Genomic DNA, 17,485 nt, shown 5'->3' with positions numbered 1-17,485 from the left:
CTGGCATTACGAGGGTATGTGCAACAACTTACATGGTGCACTACTAACTGGAATGATGAAACAAGTAATTTTTTCAGTCAGCATCAAACAAGAAACTGTCTGCCAAACAAACTATCTATAGGTCACATATACAGGATTAACTTGCCTCTGGATGTCTCACTAGAGCACCAGCATGTTGGACCAAAACTAGAGGACAGAAACACAATAAAAGTCAACTAAACCGTCATTGTAAGTCTATTCCCAATGCTGGTTTGGTCGAAATAAACCCTTATTTCTCAGAGTTAGATGTGAAAATATTCATGAAGAGGGCTGCAATGGTTGCAACGTAAGCAACGCTAATCCTTGGAGACAAATGCGTCGTCAAAGTATGTCCACTAAACAGGCTCAGATGATAGGTGTGTCAGATTGTTATTATGCTACAATAAGAAGGCTTATATTGTTGTCAGCTTAAAAAAATACCATCACACCCAACTTTGAAAAAAAAAAAAAAAACTTGTGAAGGAAAACACAATTGCAAAACTCTTAATATTTAACCAATGTTTTGAAATGGACATTTGTCCTTGGTGTAGTTGTGCAAAGCCATAAAGCCAATCAAGTGTGTACAGGCCGACAACAACTTTCCCCTACAACTCACATCCCCCCAGCCCAAATGAGCGTGTGAGTTTCTTTGGCCCCGCAGGCTGTCTTTAGGCCTGTGGAAGATATTTGCCGCTAATGCTCGCCAATGAGAGGCCCAAATGGTCTTATTACAGCAGCTCCCACAGCTCGCTCTATACATCAGGTAGGAACACACAGCAAAATGGAGACCCTGATTGTTCTGGGAGCAACAGCGCTCATTACTCAACACGCCTCGGCGTCCCTCGCTACATACAAGTCTCTTTCTCTTTCTTTTTCATCACCCTTCCCCATCTCACCTCCTCTTTTTCTGCCTTTACCTCCCTTCTCTATGTCGAACTTCCCATCGGTTTCTGTTTAAGATGAAATAATTAGCGAGTGGTAAATTTGCATATTTGATAGATTGATGGCAAGTTTAGACGTCCGGAAAATGTATCTCACTGTTGGGTAAAAACACCTTTAAAACGTGAACATTCAGAGTGTTGGAAAACTGTAAAACCATCTCAGCTCAGCCTGCATGTCATGTGTAAATGTGCATATGCATGTGTTTGTTGAATGTATGTTCAGTGTATTGTATGTATGAGCATATGTGTGCTGTTTATTATCACGTAAATTCTCTGGTACTCCACCTGGGTTGCGTGTGCTTCTGCGTGTGTGAGCGTAACATTAACATTGGTCCGCTGCCTGGTGAACTCTGGTTGACCTGTAGGGGGGGGCACAGCCAGGTCAGTTGTCTATTGGTCAAGATAAATAGCGGCCAGCACCAATCACATTATACGCATCCCCTCCAGCCGCCAGCCTTGTTAGTGCAGTAATCACTCATTGTTAGAGACCTATCCTCAGGCCTATCTCAATCTGGCCTTTAAGACTATTTTTACACCATCCATCCCTGGTTCACACATATATTTCTATCTATCTATCTATCTATCTATCTATCTATCTATCTATCTATCTATCTATCTATCTATCTATCTATCTTCTTTTTTTTTTTTATCTATGATGTGCCCTTATTCACAATTATCATCTGTCTGTGTGTACAAAGGAAATTCCATTGGTAACGTCGATTCAGACTTTCTCATTTACATGCTCGCATACGCACTCGCTGCTGTCAGCTGTCTCCTCAGCCATCTGCTTGATCATGTGACCAGGCTAGCTCTGTCACATCCAACGAGCTGTCAATCAATCAAAGCCCAGGAACAATAGACAGAAAACAAGCCAGAGAGACACAGAGAGAATCCATACATACGCATGTTCTTAAAAGCATATACTGTAGCTTATTATGTGCCACGCCATAACTGATCAGCGTCTATGTTGATAATCATAAATGCAGAACGTGACATGCTGTACAGAGATCCATATGTTGATGCAGACAGACAGACAGAAAGTATAAACCTCCAAAATAAAAAAGGCAGTCATGCATGTCTGGTGAGAGGTTATAATGATTTCCTGAAATGATGTGTAGTGTTTAAACCTCGACAATGTCAGCTATTAACTGAAATTAAGTAACAATACTAAAAGCAAATAGAAAAATTCCAACATTTCATATGAGAACAGAGATGTTAGACGATAGACCAAACACACACCCATCTACCATAACCGCACACACAAGCACACACAAACAAATGTCCGAAACTCAATCACCAGAGGTCGTGTTAGTGAGTGGGGGAACAGATTCGATTAGCGCTGTATTAGATACGGGAAATGATTTCTGTCAAAGCCATCTTTACTGCAATTATGATATGATAATTATGTGTTTCATTATTTACGTGGGATAGATACAAGGCTGGTGGCTTCTGGCGAGAACACCAGTGGATAGACAGAGAGGTAGAAGGAAGGCACAGTGCTCTGCAGATGAACAGTAGAGTTGGATTACAAAATGAAATGAAATGCATGTGAGGGTGTTCAAATTCTATAAAGATGCGCAACACAACTGCAGTACAAACTCTTCCTCTTTAACACAAAATTCTTATTGCATGTACCATTGGTATTGGTGAAAAAATACTATACAACTAGCCCTTTGTAAATTGATACTCTTCCAGTTCCTGCATGAAATGGTCAGATCAAAAACAAACAAAAAGTAGTATTCCCATACAGATATTTGGTTCAGTTTTGATAGCTGAGGTATTGAGATATTCCGGTGAGACATATGCTGCCACTACAATACAATGGGGATGAGCAAAATTCCATTTGTAATGCTCAAAGAATTGAAAAACACTCAGAGAAGGACTAAAGGTATGGGCAGACGCATCATCCACCATGTGAAAAAAGAAGAACTGTACATTGTACTTTTTTATCTTTATTTATATAGCAGATTGAGTTTTTAGTTATAACGTTCTCTACAGTAGTGGGAATAGAGGAATCATGTAATTAGACAATCAGAGTTATAAAGAAACATCCATTAGAGTTTAAAAACTAGTGCTGGCCAAAAAATAAATGCACAAATCTTTTGGACTGATACTCTTGGAATTGATACCAAAGTACTTATACAAACTGCTTTAACAAACTAACTGCAAGTGATCGAAAGGGAAGCGATCACCTTTAAAGAGTGTTACAAACTCACTCTGGTATTGTGGTTGTTTTAAGTAATGCGGGTGGTGACTCTCAGCAGAATACCCAAGATACCATTCTTTGGTAGACAGTACTCTCAGTGCATGTGGGTAATATTCCTGGCACCACTCTTTGTTGCTGTTTTGTGAAATATATGGAAACCTATAAGAGCATTCCTCTATACTGTCATTGGGAAAAAAGAGCCTAGCATTAAGACTTGTGGAGAAACAGATTGTAGCTGAAAGTAGTTGATTTAAATTGAATAAAACTAAAATAATTGGTTATGAAAAAGATCAAGCCTCCCAGGGGTGACAGTGGATTTCTGGCCTACATTACCAGAAATAGGCACCTGGAAAGTACAGTGAGCCACAGAGGTCTGTCAATTGTAGATTTCCAATTGACATAATATCTGATTAACAGTTAATAGTTAATAGTTTTATATAAGTGCTTGTGGATGCATTGTTGAATGTTGTTGAAATGAAAAACATAAATTAAAGGATAAACATATATCTGGTTTTCTACCAGTACCTCTTAAGGTATCCTGACGTCAGTGCCTTCAGCTAAAAGATAAAAGGAGCTGCCAAAACTCTGTGGTCATCGGTTACTGTCAATTGTTGACAATTTAGTCTATTGGGCAATGGCCAAAGTTTTGGGGCTTCCGGTGTAGCCAGCAGATATCCAGATAATGAATTCCAGACCAAGACTTCCTCTGCGGTCCGATTAGCAACTAGATACACGAGAATGACAAGAAAAACACATGCAAATCTTTAAAATGAAATAAAAAAGTGAGAAAAAGCTAAATCATCATGATGATTTAGCTTTTTTTCACTTTTTTATTTCAGGTGATAGCAGATGGGTACTGAGATTGTATTTTGCCCAATGCATTGCGCTTCTTTTGCTTGTCAGTTGGATCGTTTACCTGCATGCAACCAAAGCCTGCTTAAACGGAAACCAAAATGCTTCCCTTGCCAAAATCTTGGTCCCTTGCCTACAGATTCTGCATTCATATGCACATATCTGTGGTAAGGAAGCTGCTAAACACAACTGACAATGGCAAATAAGTGGTCCAGAGAGTCAGAAAATCAACTTCAAAATAGGCTATACTATCTGTTATTAATGAGGCTGCATGTTATCTGTATAACCACAGACACATTTATTCAAAATTTACACTGTTTTTTTCACTGCCTGGAGGCTTTCTGCCAGGAAATCCAGCATTGTCTTATTTTGTAGATGCGGAATGACTGTGTGCTCCTGTTGAACAGCGACTAACCCACTATCAACCTGTGGAGGTAAGGAGGTTAAAACAAACGCTCTGCACAGTACTGACAGACAGTACTGATAGCTGCTCATTCATTCATTGGCCTCTGAAACATGGCACATCATTAATATCATGTTGCCATGTGGTACCAAAGTTGTAATCAACCTGTACATGTTAAGCTTGTAATTTTGAGATTTTTATCTTGTCAATTTTGCAGTTTCGACCCAGGCAGCAGTATCTGGGTTCATTGCGGGTTCAAATATCCTGGATCATATGTTAATATACATTAATATCTGCTTTACTAATATTTCCACTGAAGTTTCAGATTTAACTACATAAAATGTATTTTGTATTTTGTTTTTGTCAGTCGTTTATTCTGAACATTAATATGTGCATCCAGGACAGAAAACATGCTCCAGTGTGCATGCTTACATTGGTTGAACATTGTGGGTCAAACAATGTGGAAGGACAAATAAAAATAATGATCAACCTTTATGTTGTTCCCACTATTCACTAGAACAACCACTAAACACAGAAATGCACACTATCTCCCCTGAAGCAATTGAACTAAAGTCTGCACACTGACAGCCTTTCACAGCAATCACAATAGACAGCAATGAGAGCTACAGTGACATTTTCTGCTCATAATCCATTGAAATAAAGTCAGTGGAGACACAAACATACCTGTCCATGCACAATCTTGCATTCACACTCTCACATGTATGAACACACACACACACACACACACACACACACACACACACACACACACAAACACAGGTATGCACACATCTTGTCATTCTGCATTGGAGCTTCCAATTTTCTTCTCATTCTAGCCCTCATCTTCAATGTTAGCAGTATGAGAGTCCCATGCCACCTTAACATAGCTAAACCCGCGGCGGGCCATCGGCTTCTGACAACCCGGCATCTCTGCGGAGTTCACCAGCGGTTTAGGGAGCTGTATATTCCAATTAGCTGCCAGGATCCCGGAGCTATGGATAGTATACAGAGAGAGTCACATTCAATTACAGTCGGTGTCCACTGTGGATTTGTGTGTTTTTTACCTGTCCTCATGCATAAAGTAAATACTGCCGTTCCCATGTGCACTGGTGTCAGAGAGTGTGTATGTGTGTGTGTGAGGGGGTGGTTAGGCTGGATAACTGTGATTCTGTGTGTATTTATGTTTTTGTGGATGTGTTTATGTGCGTGCATTTAATGGCTCCTCATCAGAGGAAGATCATTTACATTAAAAACAATGCCAGTTACGTGTGTAAGATCTGCTCTTGACAGACTACGTACAGAAATGCCAACAGCTTGTGAATGATGGTCAGCAAGCTGTCCTACATAACTCCAGCTTAAGGCAAATAAAAACAGTGAAAATATGTTAATGTATTCAAGTCGATGAAAAAACTACAATAAGTGCCATATCCGTGCCCATACATCTTTATAAGACTTCCCTTTTGATTTCCTCATTTTCTCTGACTTATTATCATATGAAAATAATAAGGAATTTATTTTTAAGCGGCTGCAGCCTGCGTTCCTTTGCTATATTCTTTACATATCAGAAATCGTTTGATGTGTTTTTTGAAATGCGTTCCTTGAAGAAAACAAAGGCGTGCATAAATTAGCGGCAGGGACTGCAATTAGACAGTCACAGTGATTGGAAAAGAATAATTATCCAGAGGCTGGCCTGCTTAGGGCCTCTTCAACCACTCAGCCCCCAGTGAAAATGAAGAGAAAGAGGGGTGATGCAGATAACAAAAAATAAAAATAAAAAGGCATATTATTTTGACCAGCAGGGATATAACTGAGAATAATTAGTAATTAAAAACACCACATTGTTCCACAGCTTGTTATGGCTGGTTTTGTCTTTATTCGACACACCAAAGCACTTGCTATTTGTTATCCAGCGGGCTTTGTTTATCTTATTTAATCTTCCCAATTTTTCCCCAGTTCTAAGTTAACAAAAGCCAAATAATTAGGTTTTGCCGCCCTGGTTCTGTGATGGCTAGACTGGACAAGATAAACATGATAGATAAGGCAGCATCAAAAGAAGGTTTTTTGCAAGGTCAGTGCTGACACTTAAGCAGACACTGGGGATAATCTTAGCAGAACCAAATGTTAATGGTGACCAAGCACCAAACAATATTAACAGTGTCTAGAAATGTCTCTATGTTCACAACTTTAGTTCGGTTGCAGAGCGCCACTAGCATTATACACAGTAAGATGTGCAGGGCGATAAATGTTGGCAGTAGCAGAATGTAAGGGATGGGCTGGGGTGCATGTCCTGGATGTAGGACGTGCCTGAGCCATTTGTAGCACAGTAGATAAGAACCAACATCTTGGCATGCAGACCGAGCCAGGGACACCTCTGAGCCCTCTGTGGTAATGGCAAGGTACAGTACATATAAGGCACAGAATTAGAATAACAGCCTATCTGACATACACTATATGGACAAAAGTATTTGGCCACACCTGTTAATTATTGAATTCAGGTGTTTCAATCAGATCCTTGCCACAGGTGTATAAAGTCAAACACCTAGCCATGCAGTCTCCAATTGCAAACATTTGTGATGCAAAATGGGTCTTTCTGAAGAGCTGAGTGACTTCAAACATGGTACTGTGATAGGATACCACCTCTGCAATAAGACGGTTCGAGAAATTTCATCCCCGCTGGATATTCCACGGTCAGTTGTAAGTGATATTATTAAAAAGTGGAAGTGTTTAGAAACACCAGCAACTCAGCCACAAAGCGGAAGACCTTGTAAAATCATAGATCGGGGTCAACGACCGCTAAGGCGCATGCTGCATAAAAGGTACCAACACTCGGCTGATTCCATAGCTGAAGAGTTCCGAACTTATACTGGCATTAATGTGAGCACAAAAACTGTGCGGTGGGAGCTTCATGGAATGGGTTTCCATAGACTGAGCAGCTGCATGCAAGCCTTACATCACCAAGTACAATGCCAAGTGTCGAATGCAGTGGTGTAAAGTGCATCGTCACTGGACTGTGGAGTAGTGGAAATGTGTTCTGTGGAGTGAAGAATCACGCTTCTCTGTTTGGCAGTCAGATGGTCGAGTCTGGTGGAGAAGGGATAATGGTATGGGGCTGTTTTTCAGGGTTTGGGCTAGGCCCCTTATCTCCAGTGAAGGTCTATGTTAATGCTTCAGCATACCAAGACATTTTGGACAATGCTATACTTCCAACTTTGTGGCAACAGTTTGAGTAAGGCCCTTTTTCTGTTCCAAAATGCACCAAGCAAGGTCCATAAAGACATGGTTTGATGAGTTCGGTGTAGAAGAACTTAACTGGCCCGCACAGAGCCCTGACCTCAACCCCATCATGCATCTTTGGGATGAACTGGAACAGAGATTGCGAGCCAGGCCTTCTCGTCGAACATCAGTGGCTGTTATAGCTGCAAAAGGGGGACCGACTCCATATTAAAGTATATGTATTTGAATACAATGTCATTACAGACCCTGTTGGTATAATGGTCAGGTGGCCGAATACTTTTGTCCTCGTGATCGTAGGCTGATCAATTCAATCCAATTCAATTTTATTTGTATAGCGCTAATTCATAACAGAAGTTATCTCAGGACACTTTTCAAATAGAGCAGGTCTAGACCAAACTCTTTATAACATTATTTACAGAGACCCAACAGTACCACCATGAGCAAGCACTTGGCGACAAGGGCAAGGAAAACTGCCTGTTAAAAGGAAGAAACCTAGGACAGATTCTTCGGCTCTAGGTGGGTGGTCGTCTGTCTCGACCAGTTGGGGTGAGAGAGAGAGATAAAGAGAGAGAGAGAGACAGACAGAGACAGAGAGAGAGACAAACAGACAGACAGGTGCACAGCAACAACAGTATTGGCAACGGCAATCTAGCAGGACCATGGCAGGAGGCTCCACCAGGATCGATAAGAACCTGCGAGATGAGAAAGCACAAGAACTCCGGGGAAGAAGTGAAGTTAGTAATATGCATTAATGGGACATGAATGAGTGCAGAAAGAGAGAGGAAGAGAGGAGCTCAGTGCACCATGCGAAATCCCCCGATAGTCTAGGCCTATAGCAGTTAGTTATAGCATAACTAAGGGATGGTTCAGGACTCACCTGGTCCAGGACTCACCTGGACCAGCCCTAACTATAAGCTTTATCAAAGAGGAATGTCTAAAGCCTGCCCTTGAATGTGGTGAGGGTGTCTGCCTCCCGAACCACAACTGGAAGCTGATTCCAAAGGAGAGGAGCTTGGTAACTGAAGGCTCTGGCTCCTGTTCTACTTTTAGAGACTATAGGAACCACAAGTAGCCCCGCATTCAGAGAACGTAGTGTTCTAGAGGGGTAATAGGGTACTATGAGCTCTTTAAGATATGAAGGGGCCTGACCATGAAGAGCTTTATAGGTGAGGAGGAGAATTTTAAATTCTATTCAAAATTTTACAGGGAGCCAGTGCAAAGAAGCTAGTACAGGAGAGATGTTATCTCTTTTTCTAGTTCTTGTCAGTACTCGTGCTGCAGCGTTTTTAATTAATTGGAGCGTTTTAATGGACTTATGGGGGCAACCTGATAATAAAGAGTTGCAGTAATCCAGCCTAGACGTAACAAATGCATGGATTAGTTTTTCTGCATCTGTCTGTGATAGGATGTGTCTAATTTTTGTAATATTACGTAAATGAAAGAAGGCAGTCCTAGAGGTCTGCTTCATGTGGGAATTAAATGACAAATCCTGATCAAAGATAACTCCAAGATTCCTGACAGTGGTGCTAGAGACCAAGGTAATGCCATCTAGAGTAACTATATCTTTAGACAGTGAGTCTCTAAGGTTTTTGGGGCCAAGAACAAGAATTTCGTTTTTTTTCTGAGTTTAACATCAGAAAATTGCAGCTCATCCAGGATTTTATGTCCTTAAGACATGTTTGTTATTTAGATAATTGATTAATTTCATCGGGCTTGATTGATAGATAGAACTGCATATCATCTGCATAACAGTGAAAGTTAATGGAGTGATTCCTAATACTTTTGCCTAAAGGGAGCATATTTAAAGTAAATAGTATTGGTCCAAGTACAGAACCTTGTGGAACTCCATGACTAACTGTAGTATTTATTGATGATTCATCGTTAACATGTACAAACTGTGAACGATCTGATAAATATGACTTAAACTAGCTTAGTGCGGTTCCATTAATGCCAATTTGATGCCCAAGTCTCTGTAAAAGAATATTATGGTCAATGGTGTCAAATGCAGCACTAAGATCTAATAATACAAGTACAGAGACAAATCCATTGTCTGAAGCAATCAAAGGGTCATTATTAACTTTAACCAGAGCTGTCTCTGTGCTATGATGAACTCTAAATCCTGACTGAAAATCCTCAAATAAACTATTGTTATGTAGAAAGTCACACAACTCTTTGGCGTCTACATTCTCCAGAATCTTAGAGAGGAAGGGGAGGTTAGAAATCGGTCTATAGTTGGCTAAAACCCCTGGGTCCAGAGTGGGCTTTTTAAGAAGGGGTTTAATTACAGCTACTTTAAAGGACTGTGGTACATATCCTGATAATAAAGAAAGATTAATCATATCCAGTAAAGAAGTGCCAATTAAGGGTACAACTTCTTTAAGCAGCCTAGTTGGGATCGGGTCCAACAGATAGGTTGATGGCTTGGATGTAGAAATTATTGAAGTTAACTGATGAAGATTGATAGCAGAAAAACAGTCTAAATATATATCTGAGTTTACATTAGTTAAAGTTCCTGATCTTGGAGAGCCACTGATAGCTGTTGATGGCAGCTGGTGATTAATTTTCTCTCTAATAGTAATAATTTTATTATAAAAGAAGCTCATAAAGTCGTTGCTACTTAAGTTTATGGGGATATGTGGCTCAATAGAGCTGTGGCTCTCTGTCCGCCTGGCTACAGTGCTGAAGATTATCTTGCCAAATTGAGCGATATTCTGATAATTTGCAAGAGCGCCATTTCCTTTCAGATTTCCTAGCTTTTTGCTTTAACTTGCGGGTTTGGTGGTTGTACCACGGTGCTAGTTTCCTATGTTTTAATAATTTCCTTTTTATAGGAGCGATAGAATCTAATGTTCTTCGTAGTGAACCTGCAGCACTATCAACAAGATTATCAATTTCGGAGGGACTAAAGTTATTACAGGACTCTGGTAAATTCAGACATGGCATTGAATTAAACACTGAAGGAATCTCCTCTTTAAATTTAGCTACAGCACTGTCAGATAGACATCTGCTGTAGGAAGTTTTGCCTAATGGCTTATAATCTAATAGTATGAACTAAAAAGTTACTAAATAATGGTCAGATAGGAAAGGATTATGTGGGAAGACTATTAAATGTTCAATATCAATGCCATATGATAGAACAAGGTCAAGAGTGTGATTAAAACAATGAGTTGGTTTATTTACACTCTGACAGAAGCCAGTTGAGTCAATTAATGAGATAAATGCGTTACTAAGGCTGTCATTGTTAACATCCACATGAATATTAAAATCACCTGCAATAATTACTTTATCTGATTTAAGGACTAAACTTGATAAAAACTCTGAGAATTCAGATATAAAATCAGAGTACGGTCCAGGAGCGCGGTACACTATAACAAATAGAACTGGCTGCAGCGTTTTCCAGGATGGGTGAGAAAGACTAAGAACAAGGCTTTCAAATTAATTATAATTTAGTTTAGGCTTAGGGTCCTAAAATCCAATCATATATGGCTGCTACTCCACCTCCTCGGCCGGTGCCTCGACGAATGTGAGTATTAATATGACTTGGGGGGGTGGATTCATTTAGGCTAACATACTCCTCGTGGGACAACCAGGTCTCAGTAAGACAAAGTAAATCAATATCATAATCTGATATTAATTCATTCACTAAAACAGCTTTAGAGGACAGAGACCTGATATTTAACAGTCCACATTTCATTCTCTTATTTTGTGCTACTGAGGAGTTAGTTTTAATTTTTATTAGATTTTTATGTTTAACTCCTCTTGTTTTTATTTCTTTAAATAATTTAGGTGGTCGGGGGACAGACACAGTCTCTATGGAGTTATGGGTGGGTGACTGTTCTAAAGAAAGCGCAGAGAAGTGTGTAAGACAGTAGCTCTGCTTCCTGGTCCCAACTCTGGACTGTCAGGTTTTGGAAATAAACTTCGCCATATTTCTAGATAAGAGAGCCGCTCCATCCAAAGTGGGATGGATGCCGTCTCTCCTAATCAGACCAGGTTTTCCCCAAAAAGGCTTCCAGTTATCAATGAAGCCCACATCGTTTTCTGGACACCACCTCGACATGCGGCTATACATGTCATCACTGGTCACATTGGGCAGGGGTCCAGAGAAAACTACGGAGTCCGACATTGTTTTGGCATAGTTACACACCGACTTCACATTAATCTTAGTGACCTCCGATTGGAACGGGTGTCATTACCGCCGACGTGGATAACAATCTTACTATATTTACAATTATCTTTAGCCACCAGTTTTAAATAGGACTCGATGTCGCCCGCTCTGGCCCCAGGGATACATTTAACTATGGCCGCTGGCTTCACTAACTTCACGTTTCTGACTATGGAGCCGCCAATAACCAGAGTTGGTTCCTCAGCGGGTGTGTCGCTAAGTGGGGAAAATTTATTGGAAACGTGAACGGGTTTGTGGTGAACTGTGGGCTTTGGCGTTTTATTCTTCCTCCGAACATTCACCCACTGTTTTCCCGGCTGCTCGGGAACTACTGGGGGATCTACCGGGGGAACTACCGGAGGACGGCTAGCAGAAGCTACCTTCGGTCGGACCGCACCGGCTACTGGGGGCTGGCTAACTATAGCGGCTAAAGATAACTGTTCCTCTAACTCACTAAGCCTCGCCTCCAGCGCAGTAAATAAACTACACTTAAGTCGTGTACCATTATCATTAAAGGAGGCAGAGGAATAACTGAACATCTGACACACTGAGCAGGACAGAGGAGAGGGAGAGGGAGAAGCCATAGCTAACTGCTAATGTTAATGAAGCTAGCGTGTTTGAAAAACTTTTGAAAATAGCGAAAAGTCACTAAAAGAAGGAGAAACTCAGAGTGTTTAGATAGAACGAGTCTACGTTTAATCGTTAAGCTGGAAAATAACCGCTGTAACAAGTAAAACAAATTTAGATTTAGCGTTCACTGACAGAGCTACAGCACCAAACAGTGTACACAGAGCAGGAAGTGAACCGGAAATGAGTCAGTACGCTTCCCGTAGCCAATAGAGCTCCACCTGTACTCCAATTCATCCATCACGAGGTTGGCAGTTCAATTACCTGCTCGAGGGAAGACACTGAACCCTGAATTACTCCCAGTGATCAGGCCAGCACCTTACATGGCAATTCGCCGTGTGAATGGGTGAATGAGAAGAAAACTGTTGACTTTTATCTCAACTGATCTCTAATTAGGTAAATAAAGGTGCATGTTACTGTTTGAGAATTTATTTGAAACTGCCATTCAAAACAAGATAAGCAGCTTGAAATAATTGTTTAAATCTGAGACATTTATTTTTGGCAGGGACTTCTTATAAAACTCTCTCCAAACTCTAGTTTAAACCTGGACTACGCTGGTCTAACTGCAATGGCTACTGTGAAGTTAGCTGTCTAAAAAGTTTAAGATTTCTTGTTTCAGATCAAAATATCTGCTATTAGCTGGAGCAATAACAGAAAAAAGAGAGGTGGGACAAAAGATTCATTTTCCCCACACCTAATGAGCAGTATTTGCAGTGTCAAGATCTAAAATACACACTTACTTAGAGTAGCTGTACTGTGTCTGCATTTCTTTTTTAACCAATACTACTACACTACAATTGGCTGTCGGCCAATGAGGATGGATTTCGCCAGAATCAAATCCATCCATCAAACCCCAAAAAGACATTCCCTTTTCTATCCCTTTGCCTATTGTCCACCTTTTTCCATGGCTTCAAAACATGCCCACGTCTATCCTTCTCACTCACACTCAACTTGGAGCAAAAACATTCTAATTCACAGGGCAAACTTTCCCTTCTCCGATACGTTGATTTGATATACTCCAATAGAGCCTTTCTCCCAGACACCATCAATTGTCTATAGATTTTTCTTGGCTCTCCTCGGAAGAGAAACAAAAGCAGGCCCTGAAAAGCCTCGAGCCTAAGAGGCTTTATTGATATCGATGTTGGGGGAATATCGCCCATTTTCACCAGGGGATCAATCAGCCCGTCACCGCTTGCTTTGCGAGCTGCAGCCTCTGTGCTGTGTGTCTGTGTGCTTGTGTTTTTGCCTGTCAGTCTGTGTGTGTCTGTGCTTGTGTCCATGAGATAAAGAGAATAACAGAGAGAGATACAGACTGATTGATTCATCGTCAGATAGATAAATAGATTGTGTTTTAACTTTGCTGCAATGAAAAATAGGGTTAATATCAGGTTACATACCCCTTCTATTTTACCAATACACTGTGAATCTTATATTCTCCCCAAGCACAAAGGATAATAATATCTTTTTCACAGTCCCTGTCTGGAGTCTTAAGTGTACTGTCCACCAAAGACGATCTGCATATCATAATTCAGAACAAACCTGAGCAAATCCTTTTCCATTTGGTTAGCTGCCTCCCTTATCTGAGGGGCTTAGCGGCCGGTTTATAATTCAATTACAGAATTGGATATATTACGTTGAGGTAATTCAGGTTAAGCACTGAAGATGAAAGCCTTGGATTCCTATAAATAAATTGAGACAAGTGATCGCGTTGATCTGCCATGTAGTGGACATCAGGGACTGAAGTAACAAATTACAGTTAGTCGTGTTACGGTTACAAAGTTGCTTTTATTGAATACTCGTACTTTTTGCGTAAATCTATGCTTTTACTGAAGCATGTTAAGTATTTTCACATCCGTTCAGAGGAAGAACCAAAGTCATGATAAACCATGTGACAGTTGAACAAAAATAAGGTGATGAATCAGCAGCTGCAGCAGATAGGAGGCTGCAGGTTGTGACAGACGTTCTGTAACAGATACATGTATAATTTAAAAAAAAGGTATATCTATCTTAATCAAATTACAGATTCTAAGGGAAAATGTGCCATATTTTATGTGAATATCTACTTAGTGTTGATGGTCAATGTAGTCATTTGAAGCAATAAAGTCCTTGGTGTGTGCTATATTGGCCGAGAAAGTTGAGTTCTTCTGTCGTGCCAGCAGTTCCTTCTGGATGCTGTACGAGCCCACGCCCACTGAGCAAGCTCAGTTAGCTACTGGGTGCTAATCAAAGTTACACAATGTTGCCACCAAATTAATTCCTGCAGTTTGACCATTTCTTTTTTATGTATAGCTATATGGTAACCTTCAAGCTCCAAGCTGAAACAGCCTACAGTTCTTCCTATACAGCAACTACATCACTGTGCTGATGCCACACAAACATCTGATTTTGCAAATATTTTTCGGTCAATATAGCACACAGTGAGGAATGTATTACCACTGATTAACTACATTCATCATTAACACTGATTGGACATCCACATAAAACATTTTTCCCTTTAATGTAACACTTGGTGAGCATGCTAAGTGACCCAACTAAAATCCATCCTGGATCTGCTAAAAATGCTCACGGTGGATACTCCAGCAGTGGCTTCTACATTCAATTCATTAAGGTATGTGAGGCCTTCCTGCTGTTTTTCACAGGTAATTTTTGACACGGCTGTGACCACAGAGCACTTATTGAGCTCAAAACTTTTAATATGAGGAGCGCAGTGGGGCAAGAGACTGGTTATATTATGCTTTGAGAATAAATGAGCAAAGAAGTTGTACCCAGAGCAGATTGTGAAGGACTTTGGATAATCTCTCTGATGGTCGAAACTCACTCTCCAACCACTGTGTTGCCTAGAAAAATTGTCCCATGCAGTGTGCAAAAACTGTGCACCTGCCTTTTTCCTTTTAATGAGTATGTTTATGGGCAGCAGTCTATACTGTTATACATCTTGTCTGCCATTAAGATGCTTTATTCTGCTGTTATGATGGCAGGTTATTTAATATTGTTTGTAAATTGTCTAAGTTTTTATCTTTTCTGGTTAATTCTAGGAAGGCTACACTATGAAAGGTAGTTGTATATTCATCATTGATGAACAGTTTTACACACAGGCTGTACAGTGTCAGTCTACAGGAACAGAATTTGTTGGTTTGGACATCGGTGCTTGGCTGGTGGAAAGGTTCACACCTGGGAACAGTAATGTTCCTCTATACACTAGTTGACATGTTAATGCACTATATTTTGTAGCCCGAAGGTGTTGGTTTATTCAATAGTTCTATCATATTTATTAACATCATATTAACCCCACCATCCTCCCCTTTAAAAATGTGATACAGTCCAGTGTGTAACATTTAGGAGGATCTATTGGCAGAAATGCAATATAACATTTATAGGTATATTTATTAGTGTATAATCACTTAAATATAACAATTGTGTTTTCATTACCTTAGAATGAGCCGTTTTGAATCTAAAGAGGGAGTGGGTCCTCTTCTATTGACCCCCAAATTCCATCGGGCACAGCATTATGCGACACAGTTTGGCTCTGTGACCCACGTGTCTTCAAATCCCACCTAAGCCTCTTCAGAGTGTGTTGAATGCCCAATATTGTTTGCTTGTGTTTTGCCCTTTAAAAGGATACGAAATGGTATGTTTTTGCTTTTAAAATCTCCTCTAACCTGCCTCTGACTGATTGACTTGTGGCCTGGTGCCACAATGTTGATCTAGCGTGTAATTAAATCGGGATTCTGCCCGCGATATTTTATTTTGAAAATGTAACGGATTCTCTATTATTTTTCTGATAAAATTTCGAGCATTCTTTAGAATGTGCTCGATCAGGTCTGGCGACTGCTGTGGCCATGTTTCTACAGGAGCCCAGAACGGACAAACCAAACACTGGCTCCAGATAGGACCTTTTTTCGGATGACCCTCTGCCCCAACACATATCCCCCAGTGACTCTACTTTTTGCACTTCTATTTAGACGCTAAATTGCATTTTGCTGTCTCAGTTTGTAACCCCCCACCAAAAAAAAATACAACAATCATGTTCAAACGAAACATCTCTGCAGGCCCTCTCTCCTCCAAGTTCTTCTCTCTGACTCTTCCTTTCTTGTTGTCTCTCCTTAATGAGCATTTAAGGAGATTAGTCACCCATTTCACATTATTTACAGTGTTCTCTTTCCATGATGAATGGTGACAAAATGCACCCTCCTGCTAAAACAGTATGCACAAAATGAAATCAATGTAAGAAAAACAACTATTTGTGGTACAGAGGAAATAACAGAAAGCAGTTGTAAAATAATTCAACTTGAAAATGATTCATGTGTTTAAGAGAATACAGGAACTACATGTGGGTGTGTGGCGTTGCTAAGTTACTACATTAGCTTGGAGGAATTGCAAGGAGAACAATGTTGATCTGATGAAAATAAAATTGCTTCACTTCAGTGGATGACTACAGAGATCACTCATAGATTGGTGTAAAGTACACTGTTGACAAGGTTATTTTCTACACTCTGCATCCCCTGAATAGAGGACTTAGCTTTGAGGAACATTAGCAACATTAGCAGCAGGATGTGTTACCTCAAGGGGAGGCAGATGGATGGAGCAACATACTGGACATTCACTTTAGTTAATTGCCTTTTTTAAGGGAGGATGTCCAATGGAAGATATTCAAATCGCTATTCAGGTGTTCAACTGAAAATACTATATTATCAGGCATCAGTGCTGTTTTAGGTCCTTATTACTTAAACCATGTTTTCCCCCTGCTTAAACACAAAGCATAGCTGTGAGTGGAAACAAGGAGAGCAAAAGGTCAAAATAGAGAAGAAGACATTCTGGTAGCTGAGCAGAAATCTACATCTAATTAGTCTTTGCTAGTTGATCTGAAGTAACAAAAAGCAAGTTTATTTGTATAGCGCCTTTTAACAAGGCAATTCAAAGTGAGTTTCCTAAGACATAAAAGGCATTAAAACAAAATATTAAAGAAACTACACATTTAAAATATAAAACCAGGCATTTAAATAATATTTAAGTGTAACAGACACACAGGACTATACAAA

The sequence above is a fragment of the Dicentrarchus labrax genome, unplaced genomic scaffold (assembly GCF_905237075.1).
Source record: "Dicentrarchus labrax unplaced genomic scaffold, dlabrax2021, whole genome shotgun sequence".
Taxonomy (NCBI): domain Eukaryota; kingdom Metazoa; phylum Chordata; class Actinopteri; family Moronidae; genus Dicentrarchus; species Dicentrarchus labrax.
This window is presented reverse-complemented; position numbering follows the sequence as displayed.